The sequence below is a fragment of the Chaetodon auriga genome, chromosome 3 (genome assembly GCF_051107435.1).
Source record: "Chaetodon auriga isolate fChaAug3 chromosome 3, fChaAug3.hap1, whole genome shotgun sequence".
Lineage (NCBI taxonomy): Eukaryota > Metazoa > Chordata > Actinopteri > Chaetodontiformes > Chaetodontidae > Chaetodon > Chaetodon auriga.
In genome coordinates, this window is record NC_135076.1 from 14,116,073 (window position 1) to 14,138,322 (window position 22,250).

Here is a 22,250-nt window from a genome sequence, read left to right on the forward strand (position 1 = left end):
CCTTTGTACTGTGAATGAACACTCAGATAACACTCCTGATCTCACAGACTGATGGGAAATTTGGGTTCTTATTATTCTCTTTCTCAGTCCCCACATTAATTGTTCAGAAACACATAAATAATATATTTATTGGATCTAAAATATACTCTGAGGCACCAATGGTTGCCAGCATGAGCCCATATTTATCCTGGTAAGATTCTCTACTATGGGGAACCATTTCCAGAGATGTCTTCTCTTAAAGGGACATTGGATACTCTATGACCTTAATTGTGAACCCTATGTCATGGCCACATTAGAGGACAGATGCTTTGCAATAAACATGGTCAGACGTAAACATCAGTGTTCTTGTCAGTTCAAACATCACATGGTCACATGTAGCTTGGGTGGATGTGGACACTCACTTGCTGTGCTGCAGTATTTTATGTTAACCTTTGGTAATACCCTGGAATCTAATTAGAAGACTCTACTGTAGCTTGGTAAACCAGACAGCACGGGAGTGTATTATCAAATTTCCTCTGATAAAGCCGTCCTGATGACTGACCTAATGACGTGGCGTCTCTCTGTCTGTCTTTGATTACTTGATGCAGTTGTCAGAAAGGCAGAAATTCCTACATTATAGTCGTAAGCGCAGTCGATATTATGGTTAATAAGGTATTATCTTGAATAATGTGTTTTTGTACTTTACATTTTCAGTGAAACTTTCTCTTGGCGCCTTCCACAGGAAGGTCAGAGGTCATGCAGCACCTTGCCAAGCTGAATCTACACAGAGTATGTTGTCAAAGCTCAAGTTATTTTTGATTTACAGCAATTGCAGGCCATATAGGTGGTCCCTGAGTGGCGGTCCCTGGTCCCTGTATATTTATCTCCAATATTGTTTCCACAAAATTATCATAAGTACCAAGAGATTGATGTGTTGGTCATATGTCACCTGAACTGAAAAATGAAAATGGCTGTTATAGAAGACAAACCCTGTCTTAAGCATTTGCATTCTGAGAACTGTCAGACTGAAAGTGTATCACTGAATACATTTGGTAGTAATCTTTGTTATTTTCGGGTTTGCAAACTATTGAATGCAAAACTAAACTCACTATTGCTGAACACGGAATAAACTGAAAACTCTCCATACACTTGCTTGAGAACAATACAGCTGGTTTAAGAGATATTTAAATAACTGAGTAATGAATCTTTTAACCTAGTAAGAACAGACTTTGGAAAGAAACTGATACCACCACAAACTGATAATCTGATTCTATGTTCCGCAGGTACCTCTCTTTTCTCCATCTTCCATTTCTGCCTACTTTCAGTGTCCTCCACAAGAGTATTTAATTCAACCTGGCACCTTTTTCTGTCTCACGGTCAGCCTTTTAGACCTTCACACAATGCCTCTGTGCCATTCCTAAGTGTGGCATCATTTATCTCCTAGGTATCTTTATGGGATGGTTTACTGTGAAACACCAGCGTCATTTCATTTCACGACTGAACAGATGCTGATACTGACTCTTAAGCTGGCACAATATAGCAGAGTAGATCTAGATAAGACTTTGCCACATGATGCAGTGCAGTATTATACCACAGCGACGTGTGCTAATCCCAGCTGTCACTGTACAGGTTCCATTTATTATCATACCTTGCAGCTCCTCTTTTATCCCCTGCTGAAGTGAAGGATCTAACTCTTATTCATGTCTTTTCACACCCAATTAACTCATGGTGGCAGAATGTGCCCTGTTGACCATACAATGCTACCCTGAGATGTTTCTTACCTCACTGCCGCATGACAAAAATAGAACTGTTACCATCTGAAGATAACCATGGCAATCCTTGCCAACACTGAACACTGACAATGCTCTGTGCAGAATCCTGTCACTTATATCATGTATCTATTCTAAAGCACTTTTTACAAATGCTCACTAACATCCCATTATTATCAACATGCACCGAGTATTATATCACTATTGTTACTGCACACGCTAAATATTATATTATACTTAATTTTAAGCATCTTGGCAGTCAGTTCTGTCAAAATGTGAACACGCAGCATCAATCATGAAACCTTTCCATATGTCATCATTAAAAACATCTACTATATCTTCTCTGTGTTAAATCATGGTTCTGCAAACATACAGTAAACCATTGGTTTACTCTATAATCCTTTGTCGTCATACCATATACTTGCAAACATAACATACACCAGTAAACACAGACAGTACATCTGTGCATAATCCATCCCTGACAATGCAGGCATTCTGTTTATATCATCCATCCTTCCCTTAAATGTTTATCTTAAATGCACAAAACCAAACTTGATCACAAAAGGGTCATGTTCTTTTTCGTATCGATTTAACAGTGTGTAATTGACCCAGAGCACATATTGCATTAGCTTTTTTGCAGCCGTTTGCGACAACACACGAACGTCTAACGTACTCCTCCTCCTCTGTCAGGTCTTATTAGTATATCACTTACAGTGGGATATTTCAGACAGATGGAGTGGACATCTTAGATCTGGGTTGCTAATCGTGTCTTAATATAGCTGACTGTCTGTACTGAACCTGTGGTATTTGGTATGTGGGGGTGGGGGTGATATCGATGGGTCTTCCAGGACCACTGGTGCCAGGTAAATATGATTTACTAAAGATAATACACAGAGAAGACACAGCCATCTGTATTCCCAATGTGCCTCACACACAGTACGAATGAGCTGTGCAAAGAGCAGGAAAGTAATGCCTTCTGCACTGCCTTTTGCTCGCTCAGCCGTTTTCACGTGTGGACAATCGAGGCAGATGAATAAAGGCTGGTTTTCATTTGTGTGCTTGTGTGTGTGTGAGAGAGTGCATGTGAGGGTTGTAAGTGCACAACCATTTCATCAGTGTAGATGATTCAGTTGTTGTCCCATAAATTCACATGTTACTAAGACAGAGTAGACCACGGCATGCTGATGCTTTTTCAGAGGGTCTGCTGATTTGACATACTGTACTTTTAAAAAAATGTTTTTAAAGTTCAGCCAATTACGACAAAGAAGTCAACCAGCTGTGAACAAATTAAAAAATGATAAATATACAGAAAAAAATTAGATGTAATTAAAAAAACAATCAAGTGGCACAGCTTTACATTATAATGAATAAATTCCCCAGTTTTTTTTTTGTTTGTTTGTTTCTGTTTGCGTTGCAGTTTGCCACAAAGTTTCATCATTCTGCGTAATTTACAATAACAGGCTCCACATTTATTATTCAGTTAAGTACATAGTACATGTGGTGAATTATTGCTTTCCTTGATGAAAAGATTTTATCGTCACAGTAGCGTCAGGTTGAAGACACTTGGATCTTTGAAACTTGTTAAAAAAGGTGTAATACATGTGGGATTTCAACACAAACAAAGAGCTGCAGTCAGAGACATATGAAGATTTCAAAGGTTAAATTAACACTTTCAAGTTTCACCAACTCTGGTATGAAGAATGAGCAGAAAACTAGAGTTAGAAAATACCTTGGTGGTAACTAAAAGACTTCAACCTGCTATTTAAAATAAATTAAACATATATATACGTATGATATTTTATATATGATGCTTTCACAAGCATACATCACTTCTCTCTCAATAGATATGAAGAGGAGATCAAGGGATGAATGACTACTCCACTTCTTACTGGTGATTTGAAACACCACCTTTCTCAGCAGCTTTCTCCCTCATGTGTTCAAGTGACAATCCTCTTCTTCCAATTCAGAGGCCTTACACTTTGAAGCAATCCATTTGTTTCCTCTGTAGATCACATCTCCATGCATGACTTTGAGGATTCATGCACGTATATGTGATCAAAAAAAGTGTTTCTCTGTGTGGGGTAGCACTGTAATACCATGTTATCCCCACATGTAAATTAAATGAGCAGACAGGCACAAATTGCATAAACTGCTTTTGATTTGATCATTTCCTCCATTCTGCCTCAATCTTTTGTCCTGTCAATCTTCTGAATCCCTGGCTCAAGCAACCCAGTCCTTGAAATCGCAATGACTTCGCTTCAAACGCCAAAATTATTTGTGCCGAAGCAAACAATTAAAGAGAACTCCAATTAATATAATGTTAGAGTTAAGGCCAGGTCTTAATTTATTACTATTTGACATGTTGAACATTTGTCTGATGCCACTGCTGAGTGTAATAGAATTGATTGCACAATTGGAATTTGTTTATCAAAACACCCCGTTGCTTATACCCGGAGTCAATGCAGAGCTTAAATCCACAGATACATTAACACTGAATAATGGGAGAATTAAAGGAGCAGGAAACAGAGTGGCCTCTCAGACCAGTAGTCCTGATGACAGTGACCATTCGGCTTCATTAAGCAGTATCGACACATTTGTTCCAAACTTAATCTCCTAGCAACAGCAGTGCTACTTGGCCTTTTAGGCAGTGTCGATGGGATTTCATGCTTGGTCACCTCCGGCAATAGCATGGCAAAGCACAAGAAATTAACACCATGTACACCAAGTACCTCAGTCAATGAATTTTGAAGTGTAATTTCTCTCTATTGGCCCTGACAGCCTAGACAGCAGAAGATAAAAAAAACTCCACTTCCATGCAGAGACATGATGCAAAGCGCACATATGAAATGGCCTTTTGGCACAGTGGGCTTTTTAATAATAATGATAAGAAGAAAATTAATAATAATAACTAATATCTACTTTTAGCACCAATTTGGAATTTTGGTGACCAACTGTAACCCTACATGCAGTGGGAGACAAGTCCCAGTATAGACTCACAGTCTCAGGTAATTCAGCCACACATGATAGTTTTGATATCAGTTTGTTTAAGATCTGTAGTGCCACTAAGTGTCCTACTGCTGTTGTGCACACCAGACCATGAGTTAGCCTTCCAAACTGCACTGCCATCCACACAGCTAATTGTCTATTTTCTGCATAGACAATGTTAACCGTCAGCTGTAGCACTTCAAATACTTGGATGGGTATGAACCTCTTTCAGCTGAATTATCCGTATCAAATAACAGATGTGGTTCTATGCCAAGAGGTCAAACGTACAAGCCTGTTTGCACAAAAAGTAACAATTTAAAAATTGACCACTCCCAAGATGTATTTTGGTATGAATCATCAAATCACTATTGTTTAGAATAATGCTAATAATAAAAGATATACCCTGCCACTAATAAAAAAGGTGAAAGCTTTGTAAGCCCATAGTAAAACTGGGAATTCCGAATGTTTGTTGTCGATATGATACACAAATTTGCAGTATATACAAAGAAGGAGGTTTGAATAGGTCACTTGAGAAAATAAAGAAACAGAAAAAGAAAACAAAATGAAAAAAAAAATACAACACAAACTGCCGTAAACCATAGAGTACCTGCATCTTTTGGATTTGTTACAGATTGACCCATTTAATAACAAGAATAACAAGAAACACATAAAGATGCTCAAGAAACTAAAAACCATTCATAAAACAGTGACCATGTACAATGGCCTTTCGAGCACAGCACTGGGTAGTAATTGGCCAAGTGCGCCAATTTACCACCTTCAAACTAGAAACCTCAGACTTCATGGCAGAAAGATCAAAGCCACCACATTCTCTAGTGTTTCCTCCGCGCACAGCTTTTCCACACAGACTTTCATCTTTCAATTCAGATTTTCGTCCTTTCTCTGCTTTCAACTGTCTGCTTCTGTGCTCATGGATCAAACAAGAACGAAAATCACAACACTGTATATCACAGGAGCCTTCATTGCATAAATAATGCTGTTACCTACTGTGATAATAATTAATATTGCTCACACCTTATGATCTGCACTACAGAATACGATTGCTTTAGTATTTATGGATTGATGGGGCTGTGTGGAGGAATGTGTTCTTAAAAGATGCACTGTGCTCTGCAATGACGCACTCTGGTTTTAAGTAGTAAACTGAAGTCAAATTTCAGAATGCTAGACGCCCTCCTTTCTGCACAGGGCAGACGCAGCAGCTGCATTCTCCAGGTGTTAAAGTAACATCCATGAAAAGTTAGTAAGCTAGGCTAATTAGCTTCCTCTTTCTAAGTGGAATACAAACTTGGCATTACAATGGGATCTCCTAAATGTTGAATGCTATGAATAGAAACAGAAATGAAAAGAATAAATAAATGTAACCTTGTTTGAACTCACATCTGATGAATGAACATGCTGAGTGCATTGTGCATTATTGAAATCCTTATACCTGGAGTAGGAAACCTCTGACCTCTGTGACAGACATGGCCCACAAAACCTTTTGATACAGGCAGCCATTCAAAAATGCAACTACTTTTTACATAAAATAGTAGACTGTCAGCAAAAGTAGATGTGGAGTGTTGTGCTTTCCAAAACAAATGAACAAACAGTTATCTATTTTATTGAAGTAGAAGACAAATCAGTCTGCCCAAGTTTGTTTTTGGGGACATGGCTTGCAGTGATGAAAAAGGCTAATCTCAAGAGTCATTTGCAAACATGCTACACCGGATGAGCTGTAAGGACAAATGCACTTTGATAAGGTTCTTTGGTGGAGTTTGAATGCCCAACAAGCCGCTTTCACAGTGTTATGCAGATGTGTTTTGTGGTGAGAGAGCTAATAGCTAAGAAGCTGAAACCTCATTCAGAAGGAGAATTTGTGAAAGAGTATCTCGTTGCTACTGAAATATCTCTCAAATATATAATCATTTGAAGTGAAATTGAAGCTGTGGCAAGTGCAACTGGAAAGAAGAAACATTGCATTTCCCTTCACTTGTCAGGTGCTGCCCAATCATCTGTGACCCTCATCGCCCTCCCTGTGTATGCCACCCCTGTGAAAAATTTCTCGGGGCATCACTGAGTATGGCCCTCGAAGGCTGTTTTAAAAATTGAAATGACCCATGATGAGAAGAAGGTTCCTCACCCCTGCCCTATGCTAATACATGAAGACGCTGTTTGCAGATAGTAACAGGCACAATAAGGTCATGAGAAGTGTGGTACTATGAGGTACAAGAATGAGCTCCAATCTGTTTATAATGACAACTTCACAAACTCAAGTCGTGGTTGTAATAATTGAAAGGTACAGTATGGAACATGTGCCTTAAACATGGAGTGCTAGAACACCTGTGAGATTCAATTCATGATTCAATATAGGCTTCAGATGAAACTGTAATTAGCCTGCTGACACATTTAATCTAATCTTCAGTGTCTTAATCACTAATTTTGTTGGAGGCTTTGGCAGGGTTTCAATTCATAGTTAAGATATAATTTAGATAAGATACTTTTCACAAAGCTATAAATAACCCCATTTTCATACAGTATAAAGGAGGTATTTGCACCATGGTACTGCAGTGGCATTAATAGAGATTTTGAATGTAAGAGCATCCAGATAGAGTAACTTCATTTATCTGGATAACGATAAACAGCATCATTTGATCTGGATAATCTCATATTAACCTGGATTAGATAGGTGACATAGGCATGGCTTGGATCACCATTCCACAAATGTTTAGATAGGTGCACAAACTATACACTGAAATAGCGTCGTACATCTTCCTACTGCCCTCCCCCTCTCCCCCTCTCTCTGACATCCGTCTCCCCAGACTGAGAGACCCACCAAACAGGGCAAAAAGCCATTATCACCAGCCTTTCTTCATCTTAACTATGATGCTTAGGGAAGCATCCGCATTAATCAGGGGGAGAGAGAGGGAGGGTGGAAGGGAGAGAGCAAAGCAACAAAGAGATCAGACCTGAGAATACACAGAAGAGGCCACAAAGTGGACCACAAATTACCCTCTTATCTCCATGAGATGAAAGACTTGTTTTCCTCAGCCAGTAAACAGAATTATGCATCTGAACATACTCTCAGAAGATCATTCAAAAAGGAATCTTCTCCATCTCTAATTATGCCGAATATAAGCAGATAAGAGCTATACCCAAGCAGTCTGGTAATCTGTTACCTTAACAGCAAGCGCATACGCCACTTGAAAAATCTGAATCATCTCATTTGACACCAGCCTACAATCAATGTGCAAGAATTTCTTATGATAACACAGGTACAGAGAGACATAGTAACAACAACGATGGTGTACACTGACTCACATGGTGCAGGAACTAATGATTTTTTTTTTTTTTTTTTTTTTTTTTATAAGGCTTCAGTGCATCATTTCATTAGCATTTGACACTTTGCTCAAATGTTTTCTGCAAACTGAGATTCTGTTTCAGCATCACCAGCAGAGCGGCTAAGGGCTGTTTGCACATTAGTTGTTACAGACAAAGGTAAGATTGGAAGAGACAGAGCTGCTGTTGGAGTGAATTGCAGCAGTGGTTCAATTGGATGAAAACACAGCAGTGTAAAATAGTATATGATGACCGGGATCCCAGCCCACTTAACCCACTGACAGTTAATTCTATTTGTTCTTCTTAAACTACCCACTCTTCTACTTGTCCCCCGAACAGCTATTTTTTTTAAAAAATCTCTCGCCATTTGATGACTATTGCTAATTTACTTACGACGAGCATTGTCCACACTAGCTTTAATACTACTGTTGTTAAACCTATACATGACCACACCTTGATCCAGAGTGTCTGAATAATTATGCACCTCTCTAACCTTTCATTATTTTCAAAACTACTGGAAAGAGTTGTCTCAGGAACGTTTGGTCCACATATTTAACAGTAATCTTTTCAAAGTGTTTTCAGGACATTTCACTCCACTTAAACTGCATTTTATAAAGCGGTCACTAATCTGCTTTCTATGGATTCAGATTCATCTCATTGCTACATCGCTTCTATTGTACATACTGGAGCTCTGTGTGGCTTTTTACACAATAGGTCACTATATAGTCCTACTCAGACTGGGAAATAAATTCAGCATCTCTGGCGTAGCTCCCTTTTGGTTCGTCTTTCCTTTCTGAAAGAAAACAGTGTTTCCTACAATAATATTGTATCAAAAATTTATGATGTGAAATATGGAGTACCTCAGGGCTATCTTCTTGGCCCTCTGATTTTCTGGCCTTTTTTTTTCACCCTTTGACCAGATTATTTGCAGTAATGGAATACTGCTATACTACTATGAACTATGTTTCTGTGAACACAGATAATCATTTCCAAACTACTGATTTAGAGGCCACTTGTCTGTTGTGAAAAACTGGATCCCACTTTATTTTGTGCTCCTAAGTTGAGATAAAGCTGAGATGCTGGTCATAGACCCATAGGAATATATCTAAAATTATGTGTTTTCTGGCCTTCGCCCATGGAAAGATCTAAGATTTGACCATAATACACAAATGTTAACTTAGTGGAGAGGAGGTCATGTGGCTGTTTTGCAACACCTGAAGTAGAGACTGACATGTTTTGAGAATCCTGTTACAGGCAGAATATCTATGGAGTCCCACGGGATGCGTGTCAGTTTCACTGTTAATCATGTGACTGGGATGGGGAAAAAAAGTCAATGAGAGGGGGCGGGACAGGACTCCTCAAAACAATAAGCTGGGTCAGTTTTTAGAAATAATAATGCAGTTCGTATGTGAATAAATGGCATTATTTAACCCCCCCCCCCCCCTTTTTTTTTTTTTTTTTTTTTTAAACATAATGCTAGTCATTCTGTCAGTCATTGTAGATTGGCAAAAGGATGCATCTACCTTTATCAATAACCACCCAGCAAGCACAAATCAAATGCACCCATGAAGCTGTGTGACCTACAGCGGCACACTAGGTTTGGCTAAGTGCTCAAAGGTAACATCTACATTTGATACATTGCTGAGGAACTTCTTCCTTCAGTGAGGTGTGTAAAGACTTCCAGAAAGCTGTTTCTTTCAATTTATGTCACAGTTGTGACTCTGGAGCCTCATTCAGCTCAAGGTTTTTGCCTCACTGTACTCCACAGTGTTTTCAGAAAGGTGGACTGCTTATATTATACTTGGACAAAGAGGCTGAGCAGACTGGCTATAATATGATTCAAGAATGATCAAGCAAAGATGCTGAACCAAAAGGAGATTGTTGAGGACTTAGTGGTGCACAAGGCTCAAAGAATGACGTTCAGGCAGGTGAGAAGGACAACTACAGAGACATCAACAACCACTGTGTTGCTAGCAAAATAATACTGTGTGTGCTGTTTAAGTGGAAGTTATTTCATTTCTGTGCTCTGATATTGCTTGTTATACCCGCTGAGTCGTACATAGCCCTTTTTATGTCTTGTTGGTCATTTCTGTTTAAATGTCTGAGTTTTTCCTGGTTAGTTCTAGTGAGCTGTACAGAGGAGGGCCATTGTATGTTTATAACTTCTAAACAGCGGTATGCACTAGCTGTAAAATCTGTAAATACAAATGGAATTTAATATGTGGACATCAGGACTCAGTGCCATGTTGTGATGTTGCTCCACTAGTGTTGTTTGATTTACACTGAACTACCTCCTCCTATCAAATCTAATTGTAAAAAAAAATGCTATAAATGGTCAATAACATGATATGATGTGTCTGGCTTGAAAGTGGTTCTGCTCTATTGTTGTTTGGCTTTTAATATTTTAGGATGTTTAGCTTGTGGCTAAGTCTGGTATTGTGATGACACAACTCATGCTATGAAGACTGCAAATTCGACAGCAATGCACTGAACCAAGATATATTTTTGTGCAATGTGCAAAACATGAGCAACAGATCTACAGGTTAAGATATGGTTTTGGCTGCTTTAGCGCATACTACAAATTTTCATAAGGGCGAAGATGGAAGTGAAGTGTTTTCCCACACTGTGTCTGAAAGGTACTTTGTCGTGGAGTGAGGTGAGTTCATTTGAACGTTCACTTTGCTGTCTCTCCCAGGCGAACTCAGTTGGGTTGGGTTGGGGTAGATTCTCACCTCAGCGTTAAGCATCCCTCCATCTCAGTCTCTCTCGCTGGGTGACTCACCCTCCACTATGCTACAGTACCAACATGGCCTGAGCTCACCATTTGAGCTTCCATTAACACCAAACTGTGAAGAAACCGGGGGCCGATTGAGACTCCAGGGCATCTATTTCATCCTCTCTGCGTGTGCCATTGAGGAACCAAGCCTCCGGGGAGAGCAGACAGCTCCTGTTTCATAGTGTAATCTCTGCTCATATGCAAGGGCAAGCAAACTACCCCACCCCCCACCCCTCCCCCAGTGAACAGGCTGAAATGTAGGAGGCTTGCTTGGCTCACAGCATGCACTTTGAAGAAACGTTCCTTGATACTCAAGTGGTCAATGAACTGACTCAGGGAGGATAGATGAGAGAAATTATGCTCCTGCTTTAAGCCTAATGTAAAGCACTGAGGCACAATGACAATCATCCATGACTTCAAACAATAACTTGATGAATTCTCACATAGCAAGAGTCTTACTAAGGTCTCACAGTCTCCCTCAAGCAACTTTCTGTCTTAGTTGGTCATTGTAATTTCGTTTTCAGAACGCAGTTCTTATTTCAGGGATTGACACAAATAAATTTGTCAGACAAATTGATATTCTGATGCAACAGAATATTGAAAATGGTCTTGATGATAATTTCTATGTCGAGAAAATAGATATGCGACCATTAGACGAGGTCGTGATAAGGTGACTCATTTGGAGTAAGTAGAAATAGGTTCATGACAAATGGATGAGAGAATGATTGAGGGGTGCCCAGGGTTTCAAAATTACAGATGATTGCATTTACGCATGTGAATAGCCTATGTTTAAATGATCCATTGCTTGTAATGTGTACTTGTACACTAACATTTTGAGCACTGATGCATCATTATTTTCCAGTTAATGAATGGGTTATTCACATCAAATGTTTACTGCCTCTGTTGGGGTTAATGTTCAGCTGCAGTCCATGAACTTTTGGAGGGGGGGGGGATAATGTCTGTTTCAGGTTCATATATTCCCAGGGTCCTCTGTTCCCTAATTCAATATTCTGTCAATACACATTATTGTACAAGGGTGGTTTAGTACCCAATTGCAGTACCACCAGAAAGTCACACAGAATCTTAGGAACATCAGCATGACCCCGTTTATCTGAGAATGAAGGCTGTTTCTGTGTTTCACTTCTTCTTGGCCTCATGTTATGTATAGTAACATGGTTCCTCCATACTCTTAGCCTTTCCCTGTTTGGTGTCCCCTGAGATTTAATGAGGTTTGCTGCGTGAGGCAGCCGGACTGAGGCTTCGATCTTGTTAACTTTGTCTACCATTCACTGTTTTACAGAATAGAGTACCGCTGAAAATCAATGAGTCAGCCTTACAACTCAACATTTGATTTAATGTGTTCGATAGCTTTATTGATCCTCTTCCTCTCTCTCCTGCCCCACTTTGTACCCTCATAGCTATGTACATGCAAAGAGATGTGGACAAGATGTGGAGATGCCTTCTTAATCACAAGTCTCATTCTGTTCGCTGTTTCTTCTGTGCTGTTTTAACATATATTCTTGTGAATCAGTTGTTAGAAGCAAACAACAATTACCTGTTGAATCAATATATCACCCCAGCACTGACAGCTTCCAGTGGTGCGGTGTATAAATAGAGGTTGTGGAGTTGACAGTGTACATGGGGCAAAGGGCACAGGGAACATTTGGTACCCTGTGGGAATCTGTCCTCCTGCTTCTCCATCATTACTCAATGTGTCACCCACCACCTCCTACTTTGACATTCAGACATGTGCATCAGTTTCTTTTACAGCAGACCTCTTTCAACTGATGACAAACACCCTGAAAATGACACTCATAATGAGACAAGGTGAAAATCCACAGACTTAACATAAATGCCACTTTATGCTCAAAGCACTGTGCAGTGCCATCAGTGAAGACACTTTAGTAATTGGTGGCCAACAGTGGAAGTGTGTGAGTGTCTCACATTACTCATTGAGCAACAGATGTGCAGTGCACAGCAGCACTCTTATCAGGTGCTAATTAAAGTGGGAAGGATCTGTACAAAAATGATGGAGCAGAGGGCTTCCAGGTTCCACTGGTGTTGGAGGTTGTTTTTTTAGGAAACAACAGCTGATAACAGAGGATCAGCTATCTCTAAATATTTCAGTAAACCCATCAAACTTATGTGTTGTTAGTAATTGGGAAAAAAATAACAAAATAGACCTTAGTCATCGACAGCAAAAAATCCCAGTGACAGATATTAAGTACAGATTTCATTACATAATTACAGAATATCCTGTTTAACCCCAGCAAAATCAAAAGTCCCAAGGAATCCCATTTGTTAGTTAAATCGAATTACATTAGCTGAAATGCAATCTCGGAACCCATCAGCTATTGTCTGGTGGTAATTTAGCTTTTTATTATCTTTCTGTTTTATTCATCTGCATTCATATTCAGATATCTGTGTGTAAGATTAGTGGAAATGTTGCTAATCAGACTGTAAACAATGAGTGGCACATGAAAGAGGAAGTCTTGGTCCAGATATCCGTTAGCCGATGGGTTGCGAGATTGTTGTACATTTGTTAGCCTCTAACATTAATAGTTTTAAAACTGACATGCTTGGCTGTCAACTAATGAATGAAAGATGATTTGTGTACACAAGGTTTACATGCTACAATATTATCTTTGTCCTGTGAGCTGTTTGGAAGAAAGTTCTCCCTCACAGCTAGGGGTAAGTGTCTGTGTGTGTGTGTGTGTGTGTGTGTGTGTGTGTGTGTGTGTGTGTGTGTCTGTACTGGGGGTCTTTGCTGATGTAAGTTGGTGTCAGCGTTTCAGACCTTTTTTCACGGGAGCTGGAGACGGAGGAGCTCCCTGAGCTCCTCTCTTTCCATTAATCCCCCACTCTCCTGAAGGAGTGGAACAGGTGAATATTTCACGCTGACTGACCAGAGAGAGGGATGAGGCCTACGGGTGACGCTAGACTCCATTTATAATGGATGGGTGGAGAGGGCTGAGCTTGTCTCATAGAGGGTAAAGAATGTTCTCAAGGGGATTCCTCCTCATGCTCACATTCATCCGGCACCATCTTTGCTATGACGGTCACTCTGGACAGTTCTTATTTGTGGAGCAGGCATGATGCCACTCCTTCCCACAGTTTTTGCCAGAAGAAACAGGTCATTTTTTAGGTCCAGCCCACTCTGCTGTAAGTCATTAAGCGAAACAGTTATTGCTGGAGTGGGAAATTAACACCAACCACCAGCTGGCTGTTAGAAGTTGGTCAGTATTTTATTATTTCTTTTTGTCTGTTTTCCACTTTGGCAGCCAGCCTATTATAATTTGGCGGAAATGTTTTATTTTAAAAATCTTGTTATTTGCTCAATACTTGCAAGAATTAATCAGCTGCCATAGCTGGAGGTAAAAAAGTGGTGTTTTTACAAGTCCATTTTCTTAGCTTGTCCACTAATGTCTGCAAAGATTAAGAACGTATTACATTATTTACCCACATATAAGGTCATGACAAAACATTGTTCTCACAGACAATTTTGTTTGGACTATTATCTTTTTTAATAGCGTACTTTCAGGACATATTAAATTTTAAAAAGGCACAATATTTTTTCCTGTTTTGTCTTATTTTGAATCATTATTTGCTGTTTAATGGAGAATAGGTGCTGTGATTCTTTTCATGTTACAAAGAAAGATTCACCACCAGAGGATTCCCCTCAGCTATCTTGGCTTTGGCGTGCTCATAAAATATTGAAGTCTCATTGAAAGTGCAGGACTGCAGTGGTTTTGGTTTCACACTGGGCTCTTTTTGTGTTTTGTGTATCTGTGTGTTTTTGCATCTCAGTGTGATTTGTGTGTACATAAATGTGCCTGTGTGTATGTGTGAATCAGGATAATGGTGAGAGGGGGTGCTTTTCATTGGTGGAAGTTTAAATATATTCAGGCTTTGGTCTGAGAGCCAACATGCCAGCGCACAATGTCACAAAGGAGTTTTTGATGGAAAGGAAAGGGAGAAGAAAAAGAAACAAGTGGTTTTGGGTCAAAGCATTGGATATCCTTTCAAGCCTGAACACTCCACTGGGCGTTTCAGCAAATGTCAAAGTCACTTCTGGCTGTGGACAGACAGCCTAATGGACCACAGCGGAGAGAGTGTGGGAGGGCGATGGAGGAGGAGGAGGAGGAGATGGAAACCAAAGGCAAACATAAAGGAAAAATTGTATATGCAACTCTTTTTTTTTTTTTTTGCCACATCCAGAGCATCCACAGTTGAAGAAGACTAAAGAAATTCATGAGTTGCCAAGACACTTCTCACCACCTTTCACTCTGTGCTTTGGCAACTCTTGTGGTTTATTTTTCTTTTTTATGCTCTGCTTTGTTGTCGAGACACAGGAGAAACGGCTCATGAATAGGAGTACAGCCCCAGCCTTCTCTACTCTCGCTGACAAACATTGGAGGCACTCGGAAATGCACAAAAGCTTGAAGGATGATGTTGATGAGCTGAAGGCCTCCTTTTGGCTCATATTTCCAGCCACACAGCGTTTTGACATGAGAAAAACAAGCCAAAAATTAAAGCATGATCAGGATGCGAACCATGAAAGTGCTTGAGAGGAAATTGTTGATGAATACTTTTCCTTACAAACATCTGACAGTTGCACTGTAGGACTATTTTCTCACTTGTCAAATTTAATCCTCATATAATAATGCTACATGTGTATGCCAGCAATCTCTGTTGACAAATGATATACCACAGTTGTCCATAATGCATGTGGGGCGACTGTGGCTCAGGAGTTAGAGCGGTCATCCACTTATCAGAAGGTCGGTGGTTCGATCCCTGGCCTCTACATGTCAGAGTGTCCTTGGGCAAGATACTGGGCAAGAACCCCAAATTGCTCCCGATACTGTGAGTCTGTGTGAATGGATAACGCTCGTAATGAGCAGGTGGCTTAGCTGCCATATGAATGTGAGTGTGAATGGTCATCAGGCTTGAAAAGCGCCATATAAATACAGTCCATTCGCCACTTATGCATATGCACTACAGGACAAACATACTGATGAATCTTTTGAGTATAAAATACTTATTACATGTAGACAGTTACAGTGGATTCCAGTGCACAGAAACTTCTCAAACCACTTCCACAACATAATCCATTTTTATGCCAGTGGTGTGTAAACTCTGTATATTCCAAACCTTCATTACAAAAAAGAACCAAAAAACCCCAACAAGATTAAGTGACACACACACTATTACCTCCTCATTCAAAGCTCTGCAGGAAGTTGTGTTTTATAGTGACTGGGTAGAACATACGGATCACAGCAGACAAGTGGATTATGCTGCAGGATTTTTTGAGAGGTAGTCCTTCAACGTATTTAGCTGGCACCCTTGCAAGTTATAATTGAGGGCAACAGTATGTTCAAAATCAACATTCATTCCTTCTGGTAATTAACTTTATCGTAAACATTGCAAATGTTTCATATGATTAACAGCCACACACAAAGTGGACAAATTCAATCACATTGACGTTATATAAAAAAAATAGACCTTAACTGATCGAAACATGACAGGTAAGTGCTTGAAAAGACAACTTAGTTGGAATACGATAAATACATGGAGGTAAAAGGTGGATATACTTATTTCAATGTATTGTTCCCTTTATGTGCTGTGTAACAACCACAGCAGGAAGCCTACAGCAGGGAGCCAGATACGGATAAAACCTACTTCAAGCTATCATCTTAAGCGGCGAACATGCCAAAAGAAAAGAGATAGACTGTTTGCACAACTTCCAATTACCGCAGTCTGTCTAATCTGTAATTATATATTCACTCAACAAAGAGGTGTAGCAGCCATAAACAGCGCCCATCTGTTTATGAAAAGCAGTCGCTTGAAGAGCACTGTTCCACCTGGCCGCTGTTTACAGTGCTGTCAACAACACTCTGTGCACATCGTCTCAATTTACCCTGACGTCACTGCTGTTGCCCTCCAACTCCCCTCAACAGTCACACACACATTTGGCTCCAGTTAATTGTGACATACCACTGCGTGTTCTGTAAGGGGCTGTAAGGCATTCTGCTGACTGTGTATATCTGCAAAGGAATATTTCCCTTTTTTCTCTCTGTGAGGTACTGGTAAGGAGGACTTCCCAGAGCCCCATTGCTCTTTCTACAGATGAAAATAAGTAAAGTTCAGTATACACACAAAGTACTATATTAATGAACAATAATTCCATATACTTAATCATATCTTATGCTTCTCATCCCAAGAAGTCAGTTCATTTATGCAGCTGGAATTTTAAATGCACTGACCTCTTTAACCCCAGAGCCTTATTTTGAAGTCTGGTGGAGGTTCCAGAGTTTCTGAAGGTACCAGATATGCCAGGGTAAATTCCAGGGAGATGTGTACAAATTGATACACAAGACATGTCGACTATTACCATGTGATGGAATGAAGCAGCAAAGCAGCAGCAAAGAAAAACTTGAGTTGTTTCCCTTGACTGATGAAGAAGATCTGTAATTCTGTCAGACAGAAGTGTGTAATAGACCTGCCGATCCACTCTATAATAATGAGTGGGTCAGTGTAAGTAAGTAAGGCTTTTTTGATATATGATTTTTAAAATGCACAGGAAAAGATAAAAATGAGTAAGCGAGGTAAAAGTACAATATAAAACAACACAATGAGAGACAGATCAGACGACAACAACAACAACAACAACAAACAAACAAACAAACAAACAAACAAGGGGGAAAAAAAAAAAAAAAAGAAGAAGAATGAACCAGAATCAATCTCTTTCAAAAGTCTTGGCAATGAAAATGTGTCTTTTAAAAGCAGCTTGAATCCGTCCAAAGACTCAGCAAATCTGATAGACTGGTGAAGATGATTCCAGAAAATTGGGGGTAAAACAGCAAAGGCACAATTTCCTTTTGTTATGCAGTTGGAGTGGGGAATGGACAAAAGGCCAAGATTAGAGGACTGGAGTGGTCAAGAAGTGGAATATGGGATGAAACCAGCCGGAGAAGTGTGCAGGTGATTCAATAGAGTGGCAGCAAGGCAGTCTGGACAGGCAGTGCTCATTAGAGCTGATCTGATGGTGGCACTGGAGCCAGACAGATACAAACCTGAGCAGAAGACGAATGGTCACCCAGCTGGTGCCTGACTGGAGAGCGCAGTCCACCTCCAGTGTCCAGTGATTTGAACTTCTTGTTCAGCTGCAGAGGCTAAAAGCATGGTGGGAGTGAGTGTTTATCCCATCCCTTGCAACTCTTTATCAGGATACATGGCTCTGAGTTGCAGGGAGTAAACCAGGCTTGGGACTTTGTTTCTGCCCTGAAGAGGGGCCACGTATTGTTGCCTGAAGGCAGGACCCTTGCCCATGCGTGAAAAGTACACGAGTGCATGAAAGTGCAGTATCAGCAGGCAATGTTGATTTTTAAAGGAAATAATTACTTTAAGCCAAACCATCATCTTTTCCTGAACCTAACGAAGTAGCTTTGGTGCCTAAGCCTAACTAAGAAGTTTTTGTGCTGAACCTAACCAAACTGGAAATGTCAGCAAACTTTATTTTGAAAGTGTAAAAGGATGTATACTTATTTTTGCTAACTTCACCACAGAATGACAAGGTGTTGTTTTTCACACCTGGGCGCTGCAAAACCTGACACAGATACAGTAGACCAGCCCGGACCCTTGGCCATTTTACGCACTTTGGCTTGATACCGGGTTGGAATAAGATGAGTTTTCAAACCTTAAAGCTAATGGGTACTCAACCTATATTACAAGGGCCATTTTTTACTGCTTGTGCCAAATGTGGCAGAATCAATGATGGCAACTAGATTAGTTGCATGGATGTAGATTTGAGGACAGAAGCCCAGGAATCTGAAGTCTGAGAAACCACAAATGAAGACAAAAGACGATCTGCTTTTGTACAATAAAATAATCTACCAGATTTGTGATTAAATTTGAAAAGGAAAGAAGCACCACGGTCCTCTGGTATGTGCAATCTACTCTTCTATAGTGTTTTGCTGGAGTTCTGTTCTTTTGAAACCATTTGTTTGGAGATTGGTGAAAGATTTAGAGAAAGCCATGCCTGCTTTCTCTGATATAACATACACATAGCTGACCTTGTTATATGACCTTATACAGTCTCAAAAACGTACATTAAGCTCGATGTCGACCACATTATTTGTGCAGTTCATTTCTAGATGACTTATGATATGAGCCATCGCACCTTTAGTGAGCTGAAGCACAGCCAGGCCAGTTTTTAGATAAGGCACCTATCCTTCAGATACACAGTGATGACTTTGTCTGCCTGTCTGATTGTTGTGCAGAGGCCGCGGCTTTGATGGCTTTGGCTGGAGGGATAAGAAAAGGCCAAAGTGATGGAAATCTGGATTCTGTTTTTGCCAACACTGTCTCTCTGTATTGATTTTGTCTGAAAATTTTCAAAGAGGAAGCATTTATGTCTGAAGCGCAAGACAGTAGAGAGGTGCAGAGAGGCTATTGAGACAGTTGGAGTGCAACTAATTTAGATTTGGCTCAGTCAGAGGGCTTGTCATTGGCAGGAGAGGGTTGCCAGTTCAGGAAACACTTTTTTGGACACGGGAGGTAATGCGTAGATTTATTGATCTAGCACACTTACATAAACCTGAGGCAGACACAATCGGTTTCACAGAGAAGGTGATGTGAGTTTGCTTTAAAAAAAAAAAAATGGCCACAACTTATCAACAAAGATAATTTACAAAACATTTATGTTAGGTTTTGACTGAATATACAGGACTCAAAGTGCCAGGCTCGGACAAGTGAGGCAGGAATTCTAATAAAAGGGGTAAGGACAGAGTTCAAGCAAAGCCAAGTCTTTGTACAAAGCTGAAGGGCAGACGGATCCAGTCCCTTGGTGAGTGCAGGCAGGCAGGTCCAGGTCCTGGGTGAGAGCAAACTGACTGATCCGAGTTCTTCAGTGAGAGCAGACTGGAAGGGCACGGACAGAGCAGGTGTGGGTTAGGCACCTGAGCACAACAGGGAGAACACAGCCAATTAAGAGGGATACAGAAAGTAGACAAGGCCAAAACTGACTGGGTATTTAACATGAACTTCAGGTAGGTTGTTACCACACCGCAAGGCAGACAATACGACAAATACTGGTAGTAATCTGGGTGCTTATATACAGAGTGAGTAGGTGGGTCTTGATTGGTGATTGTGTGCAGGTGAGTTCAGGAGGCTGGACCCAAACTGCCAACCATGCCCTGCAGGAGCACAGACTAGATGGACAGGGAGAGACAAACACGAGACACCAGGAAGGGGAAACACCAGAGCACGGAGGGGAAAAGGGTGGGGAAACTGCAGATCCCTAAAATTTAGGGATCTCATGCATGTTTAAAGGAAAATCACGAAACATTTATGAACATTTATAACATAAAAAAACCCCCAAATAATAAAAAAGAAACAACTCAAAACAATTTCTTTCTGAAAATGTTTAAGACTGTTAAAACTGGAGGTCCAATTCTGTAACAGTCATCCTCTACTGTAACCTTTACCAAAGCAGCAGTGCTCCTAATTTAAAGTAAATTTACTGATACAGCATAAGTGCATCACACATAACTTTGTTATTGTTCGCAACAAAGTATAATCCTGCTTTAGCTATGTAGGTGGCAGATGGGTTGCTTTTGCTACATGCAACACACACATTGCCTCAATACCACTGTGAGAAGGTTCACATGATCACAGGAAGAGTATCTGAGAAAAGGGTCTTACTGCCAAATTGTCTGATGTGATCTGAATTCTTCTGACATGGTGAAACCCTCCCATCTGGTACTCCATACTGGATAAAAAGCAAATACTAAGAATTATTTGCATGCACAATTGGTCAGTCTCCTTTCAAAACGATGCTGGCAGCAGTGACACCTCCACAACAATAGGATCATGTTTTAAGATTTCAAACAGATTCTGTGAGGAAAAGATGAAAGTCAGGGCCATTTATCATGTATTTGAGTGGTTCTGTCTTTGTGGGGGACAGGAAATGTGTCCTGTGACATTTGGCCACATCATCGTGAATTATTATCGCCTTCTGAGAGGACACAGGATTTATCACCGCTTCTGTCCAAACACCCTCTGATGCCACATCAAGCAGGACTTGTGAGTCTCCTCCAGGCGAGCTGCGACAGGCAGCTTGTGCAGGGTGGAAAAACTAATAATTAACATTTTACCACGGGTTAGATTATGTTAAAAACTGGACCAAACTTTGAATATTACAGATTCACCAAACTTGTAATCATTTAAATTCCATTCAGTTCCATCACTTCAGTCCATTGTAGAGGGTTCATATGTTCATATTTGAATAGTATAAGGACTGTAATAATCAGAGCTGCAGTCTGGCTCTTAACTAGACTGCAGCAGTCAGTTTCATCAGCTGGAAACATGGTGACAGTGGCAAACATTTCAACACGTATCACAGTCAGCTAAAATAAGTTGACAAAGCTGGTGCTAGGTACCAAAATGCACATATTTTACAGCCAACTCTCAAACACATCAAAACTACTACAGTAGATTGTGTTGATATAAAGTCAAATTTCTGATATGCAGACTACAATAGGTGCCACTTTTTTTAGCAGCATTCACTAATGGGTGGTGGCTGATTTTGGTTGAAATGGCTGCTTGAAAAAAACTGTCTTTTGACCAAGGTGCCTTAAAACACTGTTTGAGGGTATTTCCAATAGTGGCACTGGTGGAAAAGATGCACTGGTCCAGGAGGCATGGAGTGTGAGCAGATTACATCACCTGTATTGGCCTATGTGGCCCACATGTGTGTAATCATCCAACTCCAGGCGAACATTACTGGCCAAAGCGCTGAACAGGTAGCAGCAGCACAGGTGGTTTGGTACTGCTTATGCGTGAAGCTTAACCCCCGTGAGTGCAGATCAGTGTGTACCTGCATGGGTCCTGAAGAAAAGAGGCTTTGTCCCTGGCATCACTGTGACAGACTCCACATAATGACAGAGAAGTGTCTTGCTAAAGGGCACGTTGACAGAAACAGATGTTGATGTTAGCTGTGATCGAAGTTGACACCTGCATGTTATATTATATGGCCTTTGTGCTTCAGCATGTAGTGTCAACCTATTACTACTGCAAATTCCTGTACCGTTTTTGTACTTCAGTACCATTGACTACCACCATGCAGTATGTCGGTCCCAGAGTTGCACATGTACAGATCCTTTTCCCATGTAGCTAATCAAAGCCTCGGCTCCAGCTAAATCAACAAGGGAGTTAGCCTTTCAAATGGGGACTTCACTTCCCTGGATGTAATCTGCTCAGATAAACCAGCAGAGGCCATTTTACAGTTACAGTCGGAGGAGAGATAATCCTGCCTGGTGTCACTTCGGAGGAGGGGAAGGCTGCTGAGGTTATCTGTGCAATAACGATCGCCCCTATCCTGGTCAACAGTACCCTGTCACTGTGTAGTC